The sequence below is a fragment of the Rhinolophus hipposideros genome, assembly GCF_964194185.1.
Source record: "Rhinolophus hipposideros genome assembly, chromosome: X".
In the NCBI taxonomy this organism is placed as follows: Eukaryota; Metazoa; Chordata; class Mammalia; order Chiroptera; family Rhinolophidae; genus Rhinolophus; species Rhinolophus hipposideros.
Window position 1 is genome coordinate 121,657,870 of NC_138046.1, and position 25,583 is coordinate 121,683,452.

The following is a 25,583-nucleotide window of genomic DNA, read 5'->3' on the forward strand; positions in this document are numbered from 1 at the left end:
TCAGGGTGTAGAAAAACCTCTCCAACAATTCCTGGGTCTCGTTTCAGTGGTTGCATTCAGCATGTCCTTCAATGGGAACTGACAGCTCTCTGCCTCAGGGCAATGACGTAGTCTTCTAGGTCGAGTGGGAAAAACATTCACTATGTGCTCGGACTGAGCTGACTTCAAGGCCTGCCTCGGTCCTTGCTGGCTATGTGACTTCAGCAAATTACTTCACCTCTCAGTAAAAAGACAGAAATTGCACCTACTTCATAAGGTGAATAGAGGACTGAATAAAATAATGCAAATAGTAGTGGTCATTGCTGAGTTTCTATTCTGGTGGGGATGGTCAATTTGGCCCTTTCCATAAAGGGGGCCGATGTGACCATTGGAGCCTGTGAATAGGTCGCTCGACTCCCACAGCTTGCTCTGTGAGCACTTAGATTAGCTGAAGAGTGCTCTGATTCATCAGGCCTACTCTAAACAGGACTCCGATTGTCCTCATACTTTTTAAATAGTTAGCCTTGAAATAGTATTTCACACCTGAAAATAAGAGAGAACATGGTGAATGCCTGACCTGCCAAGACATTCACTGTATAGGTGTTTAAAATGATTAACTTACATTAGGTCACCTTAAAATTAGCGACCAAATTTTTGCAAAGAGGTTATACTGATACAAGTATCTTCATTGAACAGGGCCATGAGAGGAAAAACATCATGCTTTATTCAAATAGTATTCAAATCATTAATTTCTTTGACTTATAACTACAAGATGCTCATTTTTCATGATCAGTTATTGTAGAAATTACGTAAAGGGTATTTGGAAGCATTTAGACTCTTTCTCCTAAACTGAATCCATCATTGTCAGTATATCCTCCCCCCCCCACCCTGCCACCACCAAACAGCTGTTGAATTAGTTGATGGGAGACCTCCAGAAAGAAAGGGTGTTTAAATCATCGTTAATAAAAGCTCAAAAGTTTTCTAATCAAGAGTTAGACTGGGGGCTCAGCCTTTCTACATACCTCACCCTCCACATTTGTGGTGAGCCACGCTGTTCTTAGAGAAGAATGCTGGGTACACGCCCGCCCTCTCCGACGAGCCACATTCTTTCTAGCTGATCACCCTAGATATGGCCTAGTTTTGGTTTTGTTAGTAAGGAAGGCAAGGTATTAAATAGATCACGAGATGCGAGGTACTCACAGAGGGCTTAAAGCAAAACCACAAGGTAGATTGACATGCACTATGTCAAATATTTTTCTCTTCAGCCCAAAGATAAATGTGGGGCTTACACAAGGCAAGTCATTAACTCATCAGAAAGGAAAAATACAATTTAAAAAAATGATACTAATTGACTTATCATCCTTCTGTAAGCAGAAATAATACCATTTTAAAAAATTATACCATTCATCCCAAATATGCATCTGGTGCTAAATCAATAAGCATAGAACATTATAAAAGAAAATCATAAAAGTGACAAAATCACACGGTACTGTGGCTATGCTGTAGGACTGTTGCACTGATCAGCTTCCTGTATAATGTGAAGTACCCATGTCTGATTGTAGCCAGCTTTTCAAATGTACTTTTCAGTTAGAACAAATTATTCCTGGGCAAAGAATAAAATTTGCGAAAACCCTGAAGAAAAGCTCTTTCAAAATCTGTGTCAGCTTTACACTAGACGGCTGATGAAGGTTTATGTTAGATTTCTTGCTTATTCTTCCTTCCCACCTTGTGCCTCTTGGTGAACAAACTCACAGCCTCATTCCTCCATGGGAAAACCAGTGTGTAGAGATTTGTTTGATAGTCTTTACCGAGTAAAGGCAGATAAGAAGTTTTATGGGTAGCGAGATTTAGAGTTGGAGGATTTACTCTTGGATTATAACCAAGAGAAGGGAATGAGGCAGTTGGAACACATTTTCTTTAGGTTGTCTTTATAGATTGTTTGTGATTAATGGCCTTTTCAGAATTGTAAAATCTTGTAAGGCCGATACCAGGGCTCGTTCTGCTTTTTCTGTTGTTAATCTAAATACATCGTCATTAAGAGAGGTTAGTTATTTTAGCAAACGGCAGAGACAAACGACTTGTTTTTTCATTGGTTTCAAACTAAACCCAGCTCTCTTCTTTCCCTTTAAAGAGCTCTTCGTACAAATATTATGATCTTTAAATGTCTCGTTTGAAATCATTTTTAAGATCCTTCCAGCAACTGCACATATTGCTGAGTCTCAGAGGCATTTACAGGTCCTGGTTGTTTTTAAAAAGTGTAATCTTGGCATCCCATTCTTGATGAAGGCATCAAACCCTGCATTGAATTTCAGGGAGTCTTCCTCCAAAAGCAGTCCTGGCCTTGTGGCATTTCAGAAAGATGCTGATGAACACCAACTTGAATAGAGCAACTCCTGATACCGGGGTAGCATGTGCACATTCTGGATGGACATGTTCAGAGCATCCAAGAAATAAAATGTGTCAGCATATGTTAAACGAGGAAAACAATTAGAGAGTATTAGCTGATCTTTCTTCTTCTAGTTTTTTTTTTGTTTGTTTGTTTGTTTTTTTTTATGTAGTGTCTTGAACAGTGGTTTTCAACCTTTGGATGATTTTGCCTTCCAGGAAACACTTGGTGATGTCTGCAGGGATTTTTGGTTATCATAGCTGAGGGGTGGGTCCTACTGTCATCTCGTGGGTGGAGGCCAGGGATGCTGCTCAACATCCTACAGTGCATGGGATGGCCCCCCACAAAAAAATGATCTGATCTAAGATGTCATTAGTGCCGAGGCCAAGAAGCCTTGCTTTACAATCGTCACTGAGTCCATGGAAAGTACTAATTGTGAGGAGATGGATGGGTGGGCATGTTTTCATTGGCTCAGTATGTGTGTGAATTAAGAAAAGGTCAAAGGCTTGACATTTTTCACCTTCCAGTCTCTTAATGGATCAACTGTTATTTCAAAGATTAAGAAAGAAAGAAAAAAAAACCCGAGGTAAGTGCTGGATTTATAATGAAGTCATGTTCCTTCTTGTTTCTTGATCTGCTTCCAAAGTAAAAAGAAAGGAAATCACCCACAGACTGAAGTTTATACTTATTTTATGCTTGGCTTAATTAAACAGAAAAGAAATGGCAGTCACCATTTGGGGAAAAGTGGTATCCATGTCTTAATTGTAGAGTTCCCCAAAATGTGTTGCGCTCTGGGTAGTGAGTTGGTTACTTGGAGGTGCTGGTGCAAAGTGTCGTTTTAGTCTGTGATTTATAGGGTGTGTCACCTGCAGTCACTCAGTTCAAGTTCCTTAGCTGTGTGCCTGCTGACCGGTTTCTATGCGACGGTTGATCTTGTGTTGGGAGCAGCTGGTTTCTCTTAAATACCTGTGTCTATGTTTGCTGCCTATCTATGACAATGTGTTCACACCAATATAATTATGACTGCATTAGCACTTGCCCTGTAAACCACATGATTCAGGGCTTTATGAGTAGGTAATAAAAACTCTCTCCAGGCAGAAACTTGTCTCAGACATGGAACTTAGGGGGTGGGGGCAGCTGTGAATGGTCAGTGTGTGTTAGGACCTTCTGAATTCTGTGGTCATTAGAGCCCCCATGTACTGGTTAGCCCTTTGCAAAGCCAAGACTATGTGCTGTGGGATTTAGACCTTTAATCATTTAGCTAAACTTAGGACCTTTGCCAAGTTTCATCTACATTCATTAATTCTTTCAACAAATATTTGAGTGCCTATAATGGGCGGGGGCAGTTGATCCTTCAGTGAACAGCACAGAGTTCATCTTCTCATATTCCCATAGAGAAGAAGGAGGGAGGAAGAAAGGAGGGAAGGAAGGAGGGAGGGACAAAAGGAAGGAGGGAGGGAGGGAGAGAGGGAAGGAAGGAGGGAGGGAAGGACGGATGAAGAAAGGAGGAAAGAAAGATGGAAGGAAGGAGGACGGAAGACAGAAAGGAGAGAAGGAAGGAGGGAAGAGAAAATATCAGATGGTAAGAGCTTTGCAGAAGATTAAAATAGAGTGAATTATTGCTACCTTAAATCAGTAGCCAAGGACAGTCTCTGTGGGAGGTGACTTGAATAGGGACTCAGCCATGTGAAGGGCATTCCAGGCAGGGGGACCGGCTAGGATAAGCCTCCAAGGTTTGATGTGAAGGCAGGCCCACCGGCTGCTGCAAGATGGGCAAAGGCAAGATGCAGCATGGTGACAGCCAACAGCCCGGGTATCTAGGCCCTTCTAAATCCGCGTGAGGGACTTGGCTTTTGTTAAGGGCAGAGGGTGTGTGAGCTGATTGAAGTTCCCAATAGATCCCTCTGGCAGTTGTAGGCAGACATTGCAGGGAGACCAGTTGAGAGATTGTGGCTGAAATCTAGCTGGTGACATTGTGAACTTGAGGGCAGAGCCTGATGTGCACACCCTTCAGGGAAGGAGTACATCTGAGGAACGTTCAGGCAGGGGGTGCACGGACAACCACCTCCTGCTAGAGACACCATCCACATGAGATCTGTGAGCTCAGGAGGGATGGGGGAAAGAGCATGGCTTCTGATAATCAACTTTTGCTCATCTGTGAGATGGGATTTATCACGCATAATCTGCAGAACTGTGAGAAGGGTCAGCAAAGCATAAAAAACTCCCAGGCTAGGGCCGGCCCGGTGGCTAAGGCGTTTGGAGCTCCATGCTCCTAACTCCGAAGGCAGCCGGTTCGATTCCCACATGGGCCAGTGGGCTCTCAACCACAAGGTTGCCAGTTCAATTCCTCCAGGGATGGTGGGCTCCGCCTCCTGCAACTAAGATTGAACACAGCACCTTGAGCTGAGCTGCTGAGCTCCCGAATGGCTCAGTTGGTTGGAGCGCGTCCTCTCAACCACAAGGTTGCCAGTTCGACTCCCCACTCAAGGGATGGTGGGCTGCGCCCCCTACAACTAGCAACGGCAATTGGACCTGGAGCTGAGCTGCGCCCTCCACAACTAAGACTGAAAGGACAACAACTTGAAGCTGAACAGCACCCTCCACAACTAAGAGTGAAAGGACAACTTGACTTGGAAAAAAGGCCTGGAAGTGCACACTGTTCCCCAATAAAGTCCTGTTCCCCTTCCCCAATAAAATCTTTAAAAAAAAGAAAAACTCCCAGCCTAGTACCCAGCGATAATCATCTTATGTCTGGGCAAATCTGTTGTTAACTCATATAAACAGATCAAGTATCCATGGCCATTTTCCAGGAATGTGTAAAGGGAAAGTGTTACCTTTTAATTGTTCTCAAGACATGATAGAGCCCCTTTTGTGTTCGAATTGATGTACATTAAACTATCCCAGTTGCTTAAATTACTTTTTCAGATTTTTAATTTTTTTTTTTTGCTACTCTTCAGTTTCCACATCTTAGTTCCTGTTTTTCTTTTGCTTTCTTACCTTTGTAGGACTTTTAATATATATTGCCTCCAAGTGCCTTCCAGAAAGATGGAAGCATTATATGAGAATGTCCTAGTCCCTTTTTAAAAGTTGAGATATAATTCGTATACCATAAACTTCACCCTTTTAAAGTATACAATTCAGTGGCTTTTAGTACATTCGCAGTTGTACAACCATCACCACTATCTAATTCAGAACTTTTCATCACCCCCAAAAGAAACCGTGTACCCATTAGCAGTCACTCCCCATTTCCTCCTCCCCAGCCCCTGGCAACCACTAATCTGCTTTCTGTCTCTATGGATTTGCCTATTCTGGACATTTCATATAAGTGGAATGATACAATATGTGGCCTTTTGTGTCTGGTTTCCTTCACTCAGCCTAATGTTTTCAAGGCTCATCCATGTTATAGTTAGCGCCTATTTCTGAGCTATATATTTATATTTTTCAAAATCAGATTTTCTTTTTTGCATAATAGTTGGTAGGAAATTCTACCAATAAGTTTTATTTTGTCACTAGGTAGAGTATGTGTTCAATTAGTCAGAGTTCATTGATTTATCATCATTACCTTAGTATTATCTTACAATGAGAATATTCTTCCCTTGGACTGCAGTGTTTCCATCAATTATTTTATTTTTCCCACTTGTCTTAGAGCTCTTTTCTTTGATCTCAGTTCATTTTTTTTTTCCTTCTCTATATCTGGTACAGGGCTGGCAAACTATATAGCCCACCTGGCTTGCCATCTATTTTTGTAAACAAAGTTTGATTGGAACATGGCTGTGCCCATCATTTACATATTGTCTATGGCTGCTTTCATGTTATGACGACAATGTTGAGTTGTTGCAAGAGAGTCCATATGGCTCACAAAGTCTGAAATATTTACTAGCTGCCCTTTATAGCAAAAGCTTGCTGACCTCAGTCTAACGTCTGACTGAGGACAGGACCTCAGTGTTTATTTGGTTCTAATCAGAATGATTTGTAACTCATCGTGACCTCTTTGGGCTGGGGCAACTCATCGACAAAATCATGAAGGTGATAAAAGCATTTGTTGAAATTACTGTTTTCCTCTACACAGGAAGGTAAAAAAAAATATTATTTCAATGAAAAAAAGATGTTAGAATATTTCTTAATATTTCAAGACAGAAAGAATGTTGTTGGACATAACTGTTACCTTGAGGGTTATAAATGTCATATTATAATCACACACACTCATACATACCACCCAGTGGCATACACATGTGTATCAGGCTTGACAGCAGGTGAATTACTTAAACCTTCCCGAACTCTGAAAATGCACTTTTCCTAGGAACTCTAGCTGGAAGCTTCCACTATTGCATTATGATCAGGACCCACATGTCTGCATTCTTAAAGTAAAACCCAGGCAATTTTCATGTCCCTGCTTCTTTGCCTGCCAATGCCAACTGGACCCTTTTATCTTGGCTGAGACATTCCCCCCAAAGCAACCTATTTGGCTTGGATGTTGCTTCTTTCCTTTCCTCTCTGAATTTGAGAGACAACAAAGAATTTACAGTCATATTAGCCCTTGTGTTTTCCGAACAAAATTGAAACACACTCTTAATTTTTTTTTTAAACTTTCAGATGCCTTCTTTGTAAACCTTCCCCCTTTGGTAGCAATCTTTCTCTTGTCCCCGTTGTGCACCTGAATTAAGTCTCTCAGACGCCCCATTATCTTTACATATCTGTCTTCCCCACTGGCCTATGAGCCTTTGAGAAAAGCAACTGTTTCCTTTTCTCCTCTCAATGCCTAATGAAGAATGTGGCATTGCCAGGTGCTGAACAAATGTCAGCTGAATGCATGCAGGCATGCACTTAAAGCTTCAAGCATTTTCTTTCACATGTGTCATTTTGGTAATCCATAAATTCTTTATATTAATATTGTCTTTTAAGAATTATCTACTTCGTTAAAATTCAGATATCTATCTTCAACAATGACATTGTCTGCTCTTTTAATCTATCCATTCAACTGTCATTGACAAAACAGCCATGATCCCTGTGGAACATACATAATTGTGCTGGGTCGGGTGACAGATATTACACAAAGAATTCAAATATAAACACACATATGTACATCTATAAAATATGATAAGAGCTCAAGAGAAAAATGCTTGAGGGCTGTGGGGGAATCTATATGAGGAATAACACAAAGAATCTATACTGATTTAGATTGAGGAGCATGAATGTCAAGGTGCTGGCCAGAAACAAAATTCATTTTACATGATTCAAATGGAAATTTGTTAATGAAGGGGTTACTTCCAGAGGTGGGGGAGGGTTAAGGGAACGCAGGAGAAATGCCAACTTCACTGGGAAGTAGCATCAGCTGGATGGACAAGGCAACAGAATGTGATACCAGGACTTAATGAGACTTGGAGTTCTGGTGCTGGTAGGAGGAAGTCTCTCCCAGAATGGCACCCAAATAGGAGAGGGAGTAGAAATACCTGGACATCCACCTCCTCTAGCCCTTAGATCTCTTACTGATACTTTAATTTGGCCAAATCCAGCTGGGAGCCAACTTTAGTCACACAGACACACAGGGGTTAGAGGCACAAGGCAGGGTGGAGAAGGGTAGAAAATGGATAAGGAAGTGGGAGACAAAAGGAAATAAGAAGTTAGGGAAAACCTTTTCTAAGACACGATATTTAAGTCATGATATGAAACATAAGGATTTAGTGGTGAAGATAGATTTCTAATTGGAGGAAACAGAATGTGTGAAGCCTCTGAGTTGGGGAAAGAACTTACGGATCATTGTGGCTAAAGCAGAGTGAAACAAGGTGAGGTATGAGGTGGGCACCTTATAGGTGTTGAAGCAATGTTGAATGTTATCCCCAGTGGGGATTTGTTAAGAGGGCTGAAAAGGGAACCACCTGATCCTGGTTTGCAGTAGTCTGAGAGAGAGAGGTAACGGGAGCTTGGCCAAGGGTAGGGTGGAAGAATGGGAATTCATTTCCCTAAAAATGAAGAATCCTCCACCCTTCCTAATTATGTATTATTAGCCCACTTTTAGAAAAATTATATTGTCTTAAACTCACAGAAGATGAAAGTAGGATTAGACCATTTTTTAAGAGTAGATTACTTAAATTTTTAATCCATTCATTATGACGGAATTGTAAATTCCTCTAGTGTAGTCACTATAAATTTTGTCATTTAAAATCTGGAAAGAGTGATATGCCTTAGCAAAGGATTTCTAAACCTTGGTACTATTAGCATTGTGGGCCAGACAGTTCTTTGCTGTGGAGGCTGTCCTGTGCATTGTAGGATGTTTGGCAGCATCTCAGACCTCTAATCACTACATGCTATCCCCCGTACGTTGTGATAACCAACATGTCTCTAGATATCATTGAACATCCCCTGGGTGGCACAATCACTCCTGCTTGAGAACCACTTCAGCTCAACATATACTCTGGTTTGCTCTTGTCTTCTACACAGGGTTATTATTTTGCACCTATTTCTTCAGGGACTTGGGGTTCCCTGAAAACAAGGATGATGCTGCATTCTCCTCCCTGACTCCATTTTCTATTCACACAATCAGCAACATATTTAGAGATCAATACATGTTTGTGAAACAAGTGAATGAACAATGAATTGGACCTTATTTGTGACACAAATGTGAGCATGGGATTGAGATTCAAAGAGAACAAGACAAACAAATGAGAAACAAAAACTCATAGACACAGACAATAATTTAGTGGTTACCAGAGGGTAAAGGGGGTAGGGGGAGGGAGACGACGGTGAGGGGGATCAAATATATGGTGATGGAAGGAGAACTGACTCTGGGTGGTGAACACACAATGGGATTTATAGATGATGTAATACAGAATTGTACACCTTAAATCTATGTAATTTCACTAACAATTGTCACCTCAATAAATTTAAAAAAAAATTTTCTCTGAGCTACACCTTCTTGATTTGAGGGAATGTGGTGGCTGACACCTGAGCTTTGGAATCAGAATTTGTGTCAAATTCTGGCCCTGTCACTTACTACCTGGATGATATCAGCCAAATTGTTTAGCACACCAGAGTTTCAGTTTCCTCATCTGTAAAGTGATGATGGTGAAATCTGGCTGACTATTAAATTCATAAATGTGATAATGAATGTATAGTGTAATTTTTGAATTATAAAGCACTATATTCTAATTAATGAGAATTAATCAGAGGTCCTTAGGGAGCCCTGTTTAATGTTTTATTATATCTTCCTTAAAAAAATGTTTTAACTAGCTTTCATTTGCACTACATTTTAGGAAAAAATCCTGTAGGGAAAAAAAAATATTCCTTTTGCTTTTCTTTAAATAAAATGCTTTTTTGTTTTCCTAAAATAATTCTTTCTTTTGGTTACACAAGTAAAACATGGAAACATTCTATTATAAAAAATTCAAACTAGAAAAATCCATAAGGTAGATTTCTGAAAAATATATTTACCCCCACCACTATTACTTATTCACTCAAAGAAAACCAGTTTTAACAGTTTGGTGTACACATTCATTTTCTATGTTTTCATATTTATTTACTTCATTTTTTACATAACTAGGATTACATATTTTGTACTGTGACATCTTTTTTTTCAGTTATTCATATGTCTTAAAAATATTTTTTGCGATTATGTTCTAATAAATGGTGGACTCTTGAGGTAAATATATTGTGTTGTCTTGGACTACCAGCCTATTGTTCATCTAAATTAAGTACCCACAGTAAATTAGAAAGTATTGCCTAGAAACCTGCATCTTACCAAGCTTCTCAGAACAGATTGAGAAGAACATCAAATGTATCATGTGTGGACACTTGGAGCTTGTTGAATTGTGTGCTTTTCCGTCATAGCACAATCAGACAACCTAAAATTTTTGAAAATACAACTTGTAAGGGGAATTGGCATTGATGGCAGTGGGTAAGTTCCCATAATGAAAGGCACACAGAAAACTGTCGATTGTATTTGACATTCAGGTTTTCAAATCTAATATGAATGCTGCCATTGCCCATTGTTGGAAAGTAACATACGTTTCCCATTCATTTTGTATGAAGTATAAGTTCTTTGGAGGGCTGTATTTGTGAGTCAGTGTGGGTATGTAATCCCTATAAAAGTCGAACGAGCTTTATTACATTGATGGCAGAATATACTTAATTATTAACCACCTTAATGTTTGCTTTGGTGTGGTTAATTTCATGTATTTTAATTTTATAGCTTTGAAAAAATAAGATCAAATATAGGACTCTGAAAGCAGAATGAATTGTGTTTTCTTCTCACCTCTTCTGTAAAAATAAGCATTATTTTTCTCATTTGTAACAAAATATTGATCCATTTGGAAATCTAATATCTTTTTTGAAATTGATGGGAAACTGCTTTTATATCATCAAGAATGTATTTGTCCAATAGGAGTGCCATTATTTTAAAAAGCTACAAGTCTGTTTTTAATCTCAAATTTAGTTAAGGAACACTTCTGATGGAGGTAGAGGATTGCCAAAGGAAAATGCTTTCCTGCTGCTAAAGAAATGATGAGGCAGGCACTCTGTTTATTTTTATAACAATGTATTTTGATCCTGTGACAAATGTTTCACCGCGGCTTTAACATTTTTCCTATTCTAAACTAAATTGTGTATGTTAACATTTTGATCTGTCCTGACTTCTAAGAACACTAGGATGCATTGTTGGTGTTGAAGACTTTTCTTTCTGGTTTCACGTAGGTTTAATTTAATTACATGGTTGATGAATGTATCCCATTTGCAAAGTATCGGGTAGGTACTGTCGTGGGATAAAAGATGATTAAACCAACAGCTCTCCATCTGAGAGAGGGTGAACCCATCCCTAAATGACTTGGGCACAAAGCAGAGAGTAGTAAGAAAAGGCACTGTAAAGGAAAACAAAGAGGGAAGTTAATTTAAAGAAAATCCTGGAGGTCTTCTTGGAAGACGTGAAAATATTCAAAGATGGGTGAAATTTAATAGATTGCTATGAGAGTGCTCAGGTTGGGAAACAAATATTCCTTCATGGACTGAAAAGCTTAAAACACAGCACAGAGATGACACTGTGACTGTCTGTTTAAGAATATAGTATAGGGAACAGACCAGTGCGGTTGAATATGGCAGCCAGTAGCCACATACAACAATTTAGATTTAAATTAAACTAAATAAAGTTAAAAATTATCCATTATACTAGCCACATTTCAAGTGCTTAATAGCCACCAGGGGCTTCAGGGGGTTGAAAGAGGGTGGAAAAATTGTTAATCAGTGTATCTCAAACTTCAGTGAGCATTTGCAGGGCTTGCTAAAACATGCATTGTTGGGACCCACCCCCAAAGATTCTGAATCAGTAGGTCTGGGATGGGACCTGAAATTCTGCTTTTCTAACAAGCGCTGAAGTGATATGGATGCCGCCAGCCTGGGAACCACATTTCGTGTAGCACTGTTTAGTGCTCCTCAAATGATCAGTTTTAGATTTCCATATACTTTCAACAGTAGAAATGAATTGCCAGAAAGAGTATGGCCAGATGGGAGGGTTTTGGGGGGATGGGTGGAAAAGGTGAAGGGATTAAGAAATACGTAGTTACAAAATAGGCACAGGGATGTAAATTGCAGCATAAGGAATATAGTCAATATTGTATTAATAATAACTATGTATAGTGTCAGGTGGGGACTAGATTTATCAGGGTGATCACTTTGTAAGGTATATAACTGTCTGATCGCCATGTTGTACACCTGAAACTAATATAATATTGTAATTGAAAAATTTTAAAAATTAAAAAACCAAAAAAATAAATGATTGTTTTAGACTTAGCAAATTGAAAACTACATGAGTAGATTTAACAGATGTCTAATCACATTTCAGTGAAAATAATCAAAACACATATAGGAAAGAATGTCTAGAGAGGTTTCTAAATGATTACTCTCTACTTCCCTTTGTATCTCCATGGTGAAGCACACCAAGGATTCATGGACCACACTGGTCCGCGTACCTTACTATCGTAGTTTGAATATTGGCTTGAGGATTCTATACTTCGTGCTGTTTGTAATAGCGATTCCTCGTGGCTTTTGGGCAAGGAAATGCTATAATCCAAATGGTAGGAAGAGAAATATGGTGGCAATGGAAAGTAGTATTGGAGAAAGGACACTGCCAAATCTGGGGAGACCAATTCCAAGGCCGTGACTAACTCCAGGCAGAAGAAACTAAGGGCAAGGGCAGCAGACAGGAAATGTAGATGACAAACCATCGAGGTCATACCATCAACAGGATTGTGCAGCTAATTAGATGTGGGGTGGGAGGAAGAGGAGAGATGGAACGATGACTTTGAGGTTTCGATGCCAAGAAACTGGAAGGGCGGCAATGGCAGTCACCAAAATAGGAAACATAAGAGGAACCTGAGTCATTTTACGCCGAGGAGCGGATACAAACCCTTTTTATTATTCCTCAAATCAGATTTAAGCCTCAGTCATCTGTGTGGCTTTTCTTTAGGCTATTAGTGGACTATTGCTTCAGAGGTGTACTTTGAAAGTCATTATTACACACATCAGAAAAGCATCCTGTTGGGTGAGTGACTCATATGAAGATTATTTGCATGTGAAATGGACATTTAAAATGTCACAGATAGATAATATTCCAGTGATCCAAAACACCTTATAAAAAGTACTGCACACCTTGCAGAATTAGGAGTGGTCCAGAGTTCTTGAAACAACTTGAGGGCTTTATACAATAACTTAATCTCTTGATATTTAGAAAAATGTGTTGTTTTATATATACAAAAATCACACCTGCAAGAACAGTGGATTACACTGATCAAACTTATACTGGAATGTATTACTAATTAGCCAAAAGATCGGCCTGAGTACCATTGACTTACATGTGGAGGTCTAGTGATGGAAGTCATTAGACAAGTACCTATTTTAAACTCACAAAAACCTCACAAAAAATGGTGAAGTTACCTTTGAATTAAACAAGAGTTACAGACTCTTTGGGGACTTCAGTAACAACAAACTGATATCGTATACTGCACTAGAAAGGCTCTGGGAAATCTCCGGAGGTCACTAAGCGGAATTTGATGGTTTTCTTTCTTGTTCAATGTCCGTAACACATCTATCAGCTTGAAACCTACAAACAGCAGTGTGACCAGCTTGAGGGTATTATTTTCAAGGGTCCTGCACATCACAGGATATACACTAGGGGTATCACTGTCCTAGGTGTTTGGGGCAAATTTCCATGATGCCAGGCAAGGAGATTTTATTTTCAAACATAACTCTTACTCCTTATTCATTTCAAACAGTGGAAAATGCATTATTTCCTGTATCACTGAAAGCTCTTATGTTCACACACTAAAGGAGATTTGATGTTTTTAAAAAGTTGTTTTGATTAACTCAAGCCAAAACATGGGGTGTTTTTTTTTTCCTTTCTTTTTTCTCTGACTTATCTAGGCCATTTTCAATACTCTAGCCTCAGCTTTAACTGTAAACACTCAACCTGTGTAAAGGAACTCAGGAGTTCATTTTCATTTCCTTCATCCGTGTTCTTTGAGGATGGTTGAATTCATTGCTTCTCTCCTCCCAAACTGTATTTAAAAATATGCTCCTGGCTGAAATGAATGTTTCAACAATTAGTTTAGTTTAACTCCCAAAGCAAATTAAAAGATTTATCTCTATTTAGGACCAAGTGCCTGGATTAAGTTTTTTACTTCTTCCTGATGCTCCCTGCAATTTATACAAATACAATCCCTACTTCCAATTCTCTACCCCTCCATATCCCTCCCACCATCAGAGCCCTGGTGTTGTATAGTAATATAATGACATAAATTGTGAAAGCCACAGGATTGAGAAGATATCTAATTTTCTCAGGTAATGGACACTGAAAGGCTACTGGGAGCTAGGCTCATGTTATGTGTTCACACTAAACACATGAATAAAGGCGGGCTCTCTCAAAATTGTTACTCTTCAAATTGAAACTTCCAGAGAATCCAGCCTTTATCCACCATTCCCCCTTCTTTCTTACACTTGAATATCTTTACCCCTCAGCCTACAACATGCTCAGTGAACCCAACTTCAAAAATTGGTATACAGAGGTTAAAAGGAGTAAACTGCAGGTATTCTTAACTGTGCTGGCTTTGCTGTTCTCTGAGTGTTCCTGGGAATGGCAAATTCAAATTTTGATAGCAGTGAAAAGGACTACTTTAAGGTTGAATTAGAGGAAGAAAGTGTGATTCTCACATTGGTTCCAGTTAGTGAGGAACCTAATGAAGAACATCAAATGGAACCAAGCATTTCTTCAATCTCAGAAGACAACCTGATGATTCCTAGGCTAGATAATGAAGTTTATCTTCCTCAAACGAGTGAACAGTTCAAAGCTTGTCCAAAACCAATGCTCCCCTTGCCGACCATTTTGCCTTCAATTAATAAAGTGCGTTGGGACACTTTGCGGAACTGGTGCCAACAATTTGAGTACTGATGGCAAGAAAATAGACGTTTATCTGAGGCTCAAGGAACATGCGTACTCTGAAGAAAAACAAAACATTCCTGAAATACTACAGGAGTCAAGTTCAAAGAAATGCAAGATGGTGACCAAGAAAGCAAGGAGTAAGAAAAGTTGTAAGATGAGTGAGAGAGAGCAAATGACCAATAGCGTTGAAGTGATAACTTCAGCTCAGGAAGCCATGTTGGCAGCATGGGCAAGACTTGCTGCAAGAGCCGTTCAACCTAAGGCTATGAATTCATGTCCCATTCCTACTTCTGCTGAGAACTTTCTGCTGCAAACCTCTGGTGTCAGGTGGTGTGTGGTCCATGGCAGACCTCTCTTGGCAGACAGAGAGGGTTGGGTTCGCCTGCAGTTCTATGCAGGTCAGGCGTGGGTGCCTGACCCTCCTAAGAAGATGATCTCTCTCTTCCTATTACCGGCCTGCACTTTCCCATACCCAGACCTAGAAGATAATATGTTATGCCCTGATTGTGTTAAGAAGAATAAGAGGATGATGGAAAGATTAACTACAATGAAGAAGTAGAAGCAACCTGGTTTGAACACAACCACATCATTCCTTTTGGACTGGCCATGTCTTAATAAAAAATAAACGGTGGATAGATAGCTCACAGATACATTGATTTGTATCCCAATGATTGCTATGCTCTGTCCTGGCCATCCTCTGTTGCCTGATGCCTTGAGTACAGATGTGAATGTTTGGATTCTGTACTTGAGGTCTGCCAAAAAGTGACTGCCACTGTTGCTTCGGGTATTTAGCTATAACATATAGAATATAAGTTGGTTTTCTTTTAATTAATAGATTTTTTAAGCAGTTTTAGATTTTCAGAAAAAATTGAGCAGGAACTAGAGTTCCAGATTTCTGTTCCCCCCATTTTCCCTACTGTCAATATCCTGCACTGGAGAGGTACATTTATTGAACCTACATTGATACATCATTATCACCGAAAGCCCATAGTTTACATTAGGGTCCATTCTTTATGTTTTACATTCTATGGGTTTTGAGAAATGTATAATGACATATCCACCATTATAGTGTCATACAAAATAGCTTCACTGCCCTAAAAGTTATGTGCTCCACCTATTTAACCCCTGACACATTTTCTGTATTCATAGCTTTGCCTTTTCCAGAATGTCATACAGTTGGAATCATACAGTTGCCTTTTCAGATTGACTTCTTTCAGAGCAATGTAAATTTAGGATTCCTTCATATCTTTTGATGGCTCGACAGCCCACTTCTTTTTTTGTTTTTGTTTTAAATTAAAGTTTATTGGGGTGACAATGGTTAGCAACATTACATAGGTTTCAAGTGTACAATTCTGTATTACATCATCTATATATCACATTGTGTGTTCACCAGAGTCAGTTCTCTTTCCATCACCATATATTTGATCCCTTAGCCCACTTTTCTTTTTTTTTTTTTTTGTCAGTGAATACTCAATTTGTCTGGATGTACCATAATTTGTTTATCCATTCACATATTGAAGGCCATCTTGGTTGCTTCCAAGTTTTGGCAATTATGAATAAAGCTGCCATAAACAAATAAAAAAAATTGGTATACAAACAAGTACTCAAATACTTCTCCCTCAGAACCCATCCAGTTCTTTCCCTGTTGCTCACCCAACTTTCATTAGAAGCTCCTAGAAATCATGCATGATCATTGTCTCTACTTCCCCATCTCCTGTTCACTCTTCTACTTGATCTGGCTTCCCTCCCACAGCTGTACTTTTGCCAACAACACTAAAGACCTGCCATATTGTCAAGTCCGATGCCCTCTTCTCTAAGCTCTTCCCACTTGGCCTCAAAATAGACTTTAACTTTACTGACAAGTCCATTTTTAGCTGTCTCACCTAGGCTTTTATGACACAGATCTCGTTTGTTTGTCCCTTTCCCCTTGTGAAATCCTTTGAGGTTGCTCTTTTCCAGGGTGTGACCCCCAGCCACTTTCTGCTTCTTGCACCTAGTGACAACCCCTTTCACTACCTTGGCATCACCATGACCTGTATCCTGCAGACTCCCGATTCAACGTGTGTTACTCCAGCTTTGGTCTGAATTCCAAGTGGGTGCATCCCAGACGCTCAAACTCAACACACCTGACATTGAAGTCTTCATTTCCATGTTTGTCCCCTGTATTGGTTTCCTGTTGATGCAATAACACATTACCACAAATGTAGTGGCTTAAACCAATGCAGAAAATCCAAAATAGTTCAGCATTACTGTTTCTCTTCTGGGAGCTTTAGAGGACAATCTGTTTCCTTGCCTTTTCCACCTTCTCTAAAGCCAACAGTGAATCGTCTTTAAACCACCCCCCTCTCTGCCTCTGACCCTCCTACCTCTCTTAAAAGACCTTTGTGATTACACTGGGTCTTCCTGAATAATCTCCAGAATCCAGAATATTCTCCCTACCTCAAGATTCTTAACTTAATCATATCTGCAAAAACACTTTTGCCATATAAGGTAACATAGTCACAGTTTCTAGGGATTAGGCCATGGATATCTTTGGGGGCCATTATCCTGCCAACCGTATCCCCAAACCATTCCTCTCTCTGTCTTTTATCTTGGCGAATGCTTCTCCAGTCACTCACCCGGTGAAAGGGGGAGCTTCCCAGCCATCTTCCCTTCTCTCTTTCTCTCTTACATTGGAAGTTTCCCAGGTCTTCCATGTTCTGTATCTGAACCTCCTCGTAAATATGCAATCTTTTCATCTTAATCATCCCTGTCTCAATTTAGAACCTCTACTTTTCCACCCTAGACTCATAAAATACCATCTAAATTTGCTTTCCTGCCTCCTGTCCTGTTCTTTTATTTGATCGAATCTCAGATCCTGGTTGCAAATTCCAGACCTCACTATTCCCAATCCCATTACCATGCATGTTTGTGATTTTGTGGCTGCATTTATATGTTCCCATCTGCCCCAAATGGCTTTTTCCTTTTGCTATCTGATAGACTTTTGATCATGCTCCAAGAGCCAGCTCAGTCCTCAGCACTGTGATCCTTCCTCACACGCTCACACAGAGGAAGTCATTAGAGGTATGCTATCACAGCACCTCATGTTTATAAATGCAGTGGCGTGTATCACCTTTTAATGTAGTTCTCTGTTTCTATGGCTATTGTTCTGGCTATGTGGTAAGATTCATAAAGTCAAGACTAGGTGTTACATAATTTCTCGCATCAGATTCCATCTCAGTGGAACCTTCTCTCACTCCCCAAGTAGACTTTCAGCAACTTTCTCTGTAATCCCATGGCTCCTTGTATGCACATCTCTTTGCCCTAGAAATAACTTCATTGCATGGCCTTTGGCTATTACTTATGTATTTATTTCCTAGAAATTCTGGGAAAATAGACTCATGTACCTTTCCATCTATATGCCCCCACACATGGCAGCACAGTGAATAGCACTTAGTAGCTGCTTAATATGTATTTACTGAGTAAATCATTGAAAATAAGTGAATAAAAGGGAATGCCTATTGCCACCTTCTCCACCTGGGAAAACCTAACTCATTTAACTGTTTATTTCCTAGTTCTCTTGTCTCCCAGGCTGGACAATATGCTGAAAAGTAGGGACTGTGTCTAGTTTATTGTAACCTAACCACAAAAATAGGATCTAGAACATTCTAGGTGCTCAGTAATTGTGTGGGACTGAATTGGATGTTCTTTTATCATCACGGCTGCAAGAACTTAATTCAAATAATGTGAAATAAAAATTTAATTCAGGTGAGAAGCCTGAAATTGGATATTCTGGGTGTCGTGAATACTGGAATAGACATTAAGCATTGTAAGCTGTCTAGAATCTGTAACCAACTTGTTTGGTATGGCCTGAAGTTAATCACTTCAACTTTTAAAATTTTGTTTCCTCATTTTGAAAACTTGCCTTCCCCCACCTCATAATATTATCAAGACCAGACAGGATAGTAGAAAGTCATCTGGGGAAAAAAAGGCACAAACTGCTATATGAGTGCAATTTATTGTTATGATTCTGCTTTGAAAAAATAATGGTGCTTTCCTTTGTCTTGTGGGTTAAGGCTCCTGGAAATCCTTCTTCATGCTGATAGAGAAGGAATAGAGGGCAAGCCATAATGCCTTTATATAATCTGGACAGTTTCTGTAGGAATTTAATCTTTTCTCTCCATCTGGCCCTTCTAACTCATGACTAAGTATTCAAAAGAGAATAGGCTCCTTCCATTATTTACCTGTCAGGAGCTGTTTGTGTAGGAACCTGAGGTTTAAGAACTTTTGAAGCTATCATTGATTAAAGTAGCAGAAAAAATACCTTTCTCTTTGGGGAGATCACCTGGTTTTGAATCAACCTTAATGTACAGACTGGCATGTTTGGGTCTCATTACCCACAACAGGGAATTTAGGGCATTTCAGGGAGGCCAAGGCTAGCTTGCAGAGTCCCACGTAATACAATTCATTGACAGGTAGAAAGAAATTTACAAGGTCTCTGTCTGATGCAGGGACTTCATTAATGCCTGCATTATTCTATTTTGAAATAGTACTGTGCTTCCATCATGAGGCTTCTCAATGTGATATCTAAAAACAAATAATTCTTTCATGATTGCATTAATGAACATTGGACTTGACCAGTATGTAAAAATGCATGGATACTCCCTGCCTCCTTGCCTCCCTTCCCCTCTCCTCTCCCAGGCTAGAGAGCCATTAAAGCACATCTGAATTGTGTGGTCTTTGGTATCCAATGTGGAGAAATATCTAATGTGAGGTTCCTTGGCCCACAATTTCCCTTTTCCTTTTTTCTTGCCAATCTTCCTTGCTCTTCCCTTCCCATCCAAACAGCGCTTCTTGCAGCTCAGTTAATTATAGATAATCTCTTCTCATACACATGCTCTATAATCCCCATTCTCCATCCTACCTCACTCCCAACACCTGCCTGGTGACTTTGGTAAAAACTTCTTTGGTGTTTTCTCCCTCTCCCTCTCCCTCTCCCTCTCCCTCTCCCTCTCCCTCTCCCTCTCCCTCTCTTTCTCCCTCTTTGTCTCCTTTCTTCCCTCCCTCCCTTCCCTCACTCTCATTCTCCTCATCCCCATCCTCTGGCCTACTGCCCAATACCATTTAGAACCTCCAAAAAACCCATCGTGATTTGCTTCTTGCTAAAAAAGAAAGCATTCTAGAGCTAGAAGACGGTTTCAAGATCATCCATGCCAAACAGAAGAGGAGTTAAAAGTAATCATAGTTTAGCTAGGAAAATAAATGTCGTTGAGTTTTGAAGTGGACTTAGATGTAATAAAGAGCCAAAGATGCCAATCTCTAAAGCCCTTGAAAATGCTTAGACACCCCCTTTAGAATTTGACGAAAGCTTTTAACCACCTCCATACTCCCTTCTGGTCAAAGCAGCTTTTCCTGGAGTATCAGAATTCAAGTTTAATGAATTTTGAAAAGTAGTCCTAATACATTTTCTTTTGTTTTTCACAATATTGTTTTTTGTCATTTGCTCACAGAAAATCTAAAGGCTTATTTTACTGTTACTTGTAAACTTCTCTGGAGGCACTTTTAAAACAGTGATTCTGAAATTCTTGAACAAGTTTAGTTCAACTAGAATTTACATTTAAGCTTCCAAGATGGCTCTTCCCAAGGACCAATGCTCATTTCCATGTGTGAGTTCCAACATGTACGTTAATAATTACTCTCGGAGTTCTACGTCTTTATTATTATTTGTGTTTCATGGAACATGTACTCTCTCCTCCAAACAACCAACTTAAACATCACTTATGGACCCACGTGAGTTGGGCCTGCTTATATACTGCATCGACTCTCAGCTCTTCAACTAATTTTTCAACGGTTAGTAGACATTTCTTTTACTTTTATGCCTTCATGACCTCTGTGATCCCAAATGAGGCATTTTAAATCAGATGTGCAGATACCTGAAATAAACAGGACAGATGTGAAAAAGAAAGATAAAAAAGGGAATACACACAGACAAGTTTTAATGCAACGTTACTGGCTTTAGAGGAAGAGTTAAACCCCAGTGTAGCCATTTATTAGCTCTGCGTCTTAGACAATTTTACTTAACTTCCGTGGGCTTCAGTTTCCTTACCCATAAAAATGGGGTGGAAAATAAGTAATAGCTTTTTTTTAAAAAAAGTATTCTTTTTTTAAAATTTCTTAGTAATTGATATCATCACCTACTAAACCACCAAAAATAATGGTGAAAATGTGCATTATTGCCCTCCCCTCACCTGAATAAAGAAACACCCTCTATGGCTGTCCTGTACTTTATCATGGCCATTAGCCACATGTGGCTTTTTTAATTTAAATGATCAAAAATTAAATAACATAGAAAGAATTCAGTTCTCCAATTACAACAGCCACATGTCAAGTGCTCAGTAGCCACACATAGCTCATGGCTATAGGATGGGACAGTGCAGATAGAGAACATTTTGATCATCACAGAAAGTTCTACTGGACAGCAAAGTACTGGAGTGTTACTATTGGCTCCCAGTGTTAAGGTGGATCTGCAGTGACACATTAAGGGACACTATTTCTATTCTTATTGAATTCTTTAAGAAAGTGTATATTTTTACAAAATATCTTTTGTTATCGCTTAAAATAGTCATACGAACTTTCTCGTTATAGAATACTATGTTGATGGGTTTCCACTTATTGAGCTATCCTAACATTTCTGAAATAAATCCTTCTGGTTTGGGATCATTTTTCTTTCAAAGCATTGCTAGATTCTATTTATTACTTTATTTCAATGTTTCATTTTTAAGTTCACGAGTGACATTGGTCACTAAAACTTTTTCTTAAGTTTGTCAGGTTTCAGAATTGAGACCATAATTACCTCCAAGTAAGTTCTTGCTAACTTGGGGAGTACTACTCAAGAGACTTCAGAAGACTTTGCCAGCAAATCCAATAATTTCTTGGCGTCCTTTAGAATTCTGTGTTCGGGATGGGGAGGGCTGCTTAAAATTTTTGATTTCTTCTCTTATTCATTAAATAAGAGATTTTCTCCTCTTTGTTGTTGAGGTTTTCTTCTCTTTATTGTTTGTTTCCTTGTTTTGAGTTATGGTGAGTTCTCAGAATGCTGGGTACACACATCACTGAAATACAACCAAATCCCCAACAAAATATAAATAATTTTAACTTTGTTTCTGTTATTTTAGATAGCTGCCTAAAACTTGGAGTTAATTATGTGAATATCACTGTAACTAAGATATTTATGACATTCATGTTAATGAAGATATACTTTGTTTTAATTAGACACATTCAAGAAGATTAATGATTTTATCAGATTGTTTTCATCTCAACTTTTAATTAACTTGGCATGGTTTGTTGATTAATTTTTTTACAAAAATGCCATTTGTGAGTGCATTTTTCTTGCATTTCAATAATTTGACGTCAAATTAGTGAAGGCAGGAAACATGAAAATATTAATTTTAAAGGGTGAGTAAATGGAATCTTTGAAGGTCTTAGAGGTATGTGCCCTGGGACAGGAGGATTACATTCAGCAAGTATGTATCACTCCTCATCGAGGGATTTGTTATGTAGCCTGCCATGTGCCAAATGGAGCAAAGGACTATGGGGAATGTAGAAGCCACTTCCTTGATTTTTCAAGAGGTTTCCAATAAAGCTGAGCAGACTTAACTACACAGAATACAACATAAACATAATGTGTAAAACAAGGTGAAATGTAACCAGGGGGGAAAAAAATCACATTTAAGTTCAAAAAATATCATCTGCATTACAGCAGAATCAGAGATTTGGATTCACATCAGTTCTAGTGAAAAATACTTGGCAGTATCAGTTGACTAAAAGCTCTACTATGAGACAGAATATGACGTGGGGACCAAACAATGTACTCTGAGGCTGCATTAATAGAATCTTAGTGTCTAAAATGGAAAAGTCATTACAGCTGCTGTTCTCTGCACTGGTCAGATCATAGTGATTAAGTGAGGAGAGGCAGGAAATAGCCAGACTTAAAACACACACACACTAAAGTGCACGTGTGCATGTGCATACACACACACACACACACACACACACACACACACACACACACACACACTCCCTCTCAGTCATTTCACCAAAAGCTAATACGTACATTTCCTGACTTATTAAAAAATGGCATTAGAGCATTCTAAAGAGTATCAAAACAGCTTTACTGAATCTATTCCACCTTAGTATCTGATGATGGGTTACTGTACATTTTCTACATAACCAATTTAATAATTAATAAAGCATTTAAATACATTCAGAGATGTATGATTTCATTATCAGTAATCAAAATATCGGAATTGTTTTTTAGTTTAAATTAAAGAATTTTTAATGTACTTTGGTTTTGTAGTCATCTTTCAGCATGTTTAGGAGTTTTAACCAGTTTATTTTTGTAATCCTTTATGCCCAATTACATACAGAGGGTGCCAAAAAAATGTATACACATTTTGAGAAAGGAAAAAAACTGTATGAAAATTGTAGTACTCGATATATACCTATAACAAAAGATGAATACAAGTCACGTGTATACATTTTTTTGGCACCCCTGGTATTTATAATTAATGTATTTTAAAATTGAGCTACCATTCACTCAACCTGTCAGATGTCCCTTCTGGGCTTCTAGACTCCCTTTCCACTCCTTGATATGATTTTCTCTCTCATATCAAATATTTCAATGAATCTCAACTATTTGAAAAATAGTTTAATGAAGATTATGTCATCAAACCACATAATGAATTGTTTTGGTAACGTAGGATTTTTGCTTTTGATTTTAAATAATTTGAATTAAATTTAAACTTAATTATTCATTTTAGATGCTGATCTTTCTGATCTGTTTTTTAATTTGTATTTAAAATTTCACTTGTATCTATTTCAATTTGAATTTAATTTCTATTTAATTTGTTTTGAATTGCTAGATATAGTAGGAAAAGGCTGATAGTTCATTAAAAATTAGATAAATTGTTTAAAGTAGAAAAAACAGGGAGTGTCATTTGAAAGCATCCAGACTGAAATCAGAAGTAGCTGAAACGGTCCCGTTACATATAAAATGCCAATTTTTTAGATGAAAAATGGTTTTTCATGTGGCAAGTTTACATTGACTTATCTTTTGCCAGACTTTTAGCATTTTTAGGATTCTTCTGCTACCCTTAGTTTACTTAACTTTCAGAAAACATATACCAGTCACTAAAATCCAACATTCCATTTAAAACCATTAAAATCATTAAACCTACAATAGGTAAATTTGGTGTATTTGCTTCTTGGAAAATCAGCTTTTGTCGATTTGGCCTCCCTGTGCGAAAGCTATGTAGAAATCCTAATTTAAGTTTATGAAGTGTAAAAAGAATCTTAAGGGAGATAATGTTAAAACATTTTCTAAAATCTTAAGAACAGATAAAAAAGAAATGTCAATTATGATAAAATGAAGACTTTACACTAACTGTGCAGATTAATTTTCTCTCATAAGGAACACGAATATGAGGCACATAATTGATGAAAGCATTCTTTCTCCTGAGTTTTAAAACTAATTAATTGCCTACATAAACACTGGCCTTGGAAGAGTTTAGTCAGAAACTCATTCAGATTTTTGAATAAGTGGTCTTCCAATGAATAGGGAATCTTTTGCATACCTTCTTCATATGTTAAAATTAAGCCCCTGGTATATAGCACACCAGACTCACCTTCCTCATTATGTCACCTGAGATTTGCCCAGTTTGGTCCAAAGTGGAAATGATCACTATCATTTCCCAGAACAAAGGGCTCAAGGACATGAGATCCCCCTGAAAGCACAGAGTGAGCAAGCAAGTGAGAGAATCCATTGTGCAAAGCAGATCCTCAAAGGCTAATTAAACTTGGAGAGAAAAACTAAAAATAGGCTAGAATGCTTCATGAATGGGATCGGTCTTAAGACCTTTCCTCATTGCCCAAAATTCACTGTTTTTAGTGTGTTTACCCTGGTAATTCATTAGCAAGAGCAATTTGCACAGTTTCCAACCTGAGGGGAAAGATGCGGGTGGAACCTGGCTGACACGTTGCCATAGTGATGACATTTGAGCTTCTTTGCAGTGGTGAATTTGATTAGTCAGTTCAGGGTTTTCCCTCATTTCACTTTGTCGTTACACAGGAAAAGAAACTCCTAAAAAGATTGTTTCATGTGTATTTGTATTTGATTAAAATATAAATATTTTTCATGCCAGCTCATCTGTGGAAATGGTAAGACAGTCAAAAGCCCAGATGTATCATCTCAGCTAGGAGTATACACAAAAATCGGTTTGCCCTGATGCCATAATGAATCGAAACATGAAGCCAGTGGGTAGAAACAAGCAGCATGCTTCATGCTAGAATAGCTGTAACTCAATTATCTTTGCCTCCTTCTGTCCAAGCCTTGTGGAGCTTCACTGAAAGATTCAAAGTCTCCATATATTTGTGTGGATTGGTTGGCGAGCTTGTCGTTAATCTCCTTATTGAAAAGAACAGGAGTGGAAAAAGAAAATGAGGGAGTTAATCGCAATCTTTGTTTGCTTAGAAATGGATTTGTTGATGGCCAAGCCAAATCCAACGTAGTTTTGGTTCTTGTGTGCTTCTTTGAAAGAAAGAAAGAAAAAGGAAAAAAAATGGGCCCCAGTGGAAATGGGAACGCTTTCTCTTAGAAGGAAGCCTTGTCATCTCTGTTTCAGAGAGCGTGTGACAGGAGTCCCAGGGCACAGAGGAAAGAGTGGGGAGGGAGGGAGCTTCTCTGTTTTCTTCTATCAATTTAGCTTTGTTTGGTGGCTCTGATTAGAAAACACCTATTCGCAAACAGCCAGCAGATGGTGCTAT

The 25,583-nt window shown here is 38.7% G+C and overlaps 1 protein-coding gene and 1 pseudogene across 2 annotated transcripts in view; both read left to right on the forward strand.

Moving 5' to 3' along the window:
* The window catches only part of MID1 (midline 1), a 332,040-nt gene that overhangs the window by 25,874 nt on the left and 280,583 nt on the right, over positions 1–25,583 (forward strand). The gene's annotated exons all lie outside the window — the stretch shown is intronic.
* LOC308494270 (developmental pluripotency-associated protein 2-like) lies at positions 14,478–15,342 on the forward strand (annotated as a pseudogene). The gene has a single exon. The product of its transcript is annotated as a developmental pluripotency-associated protein 2-like (transcript).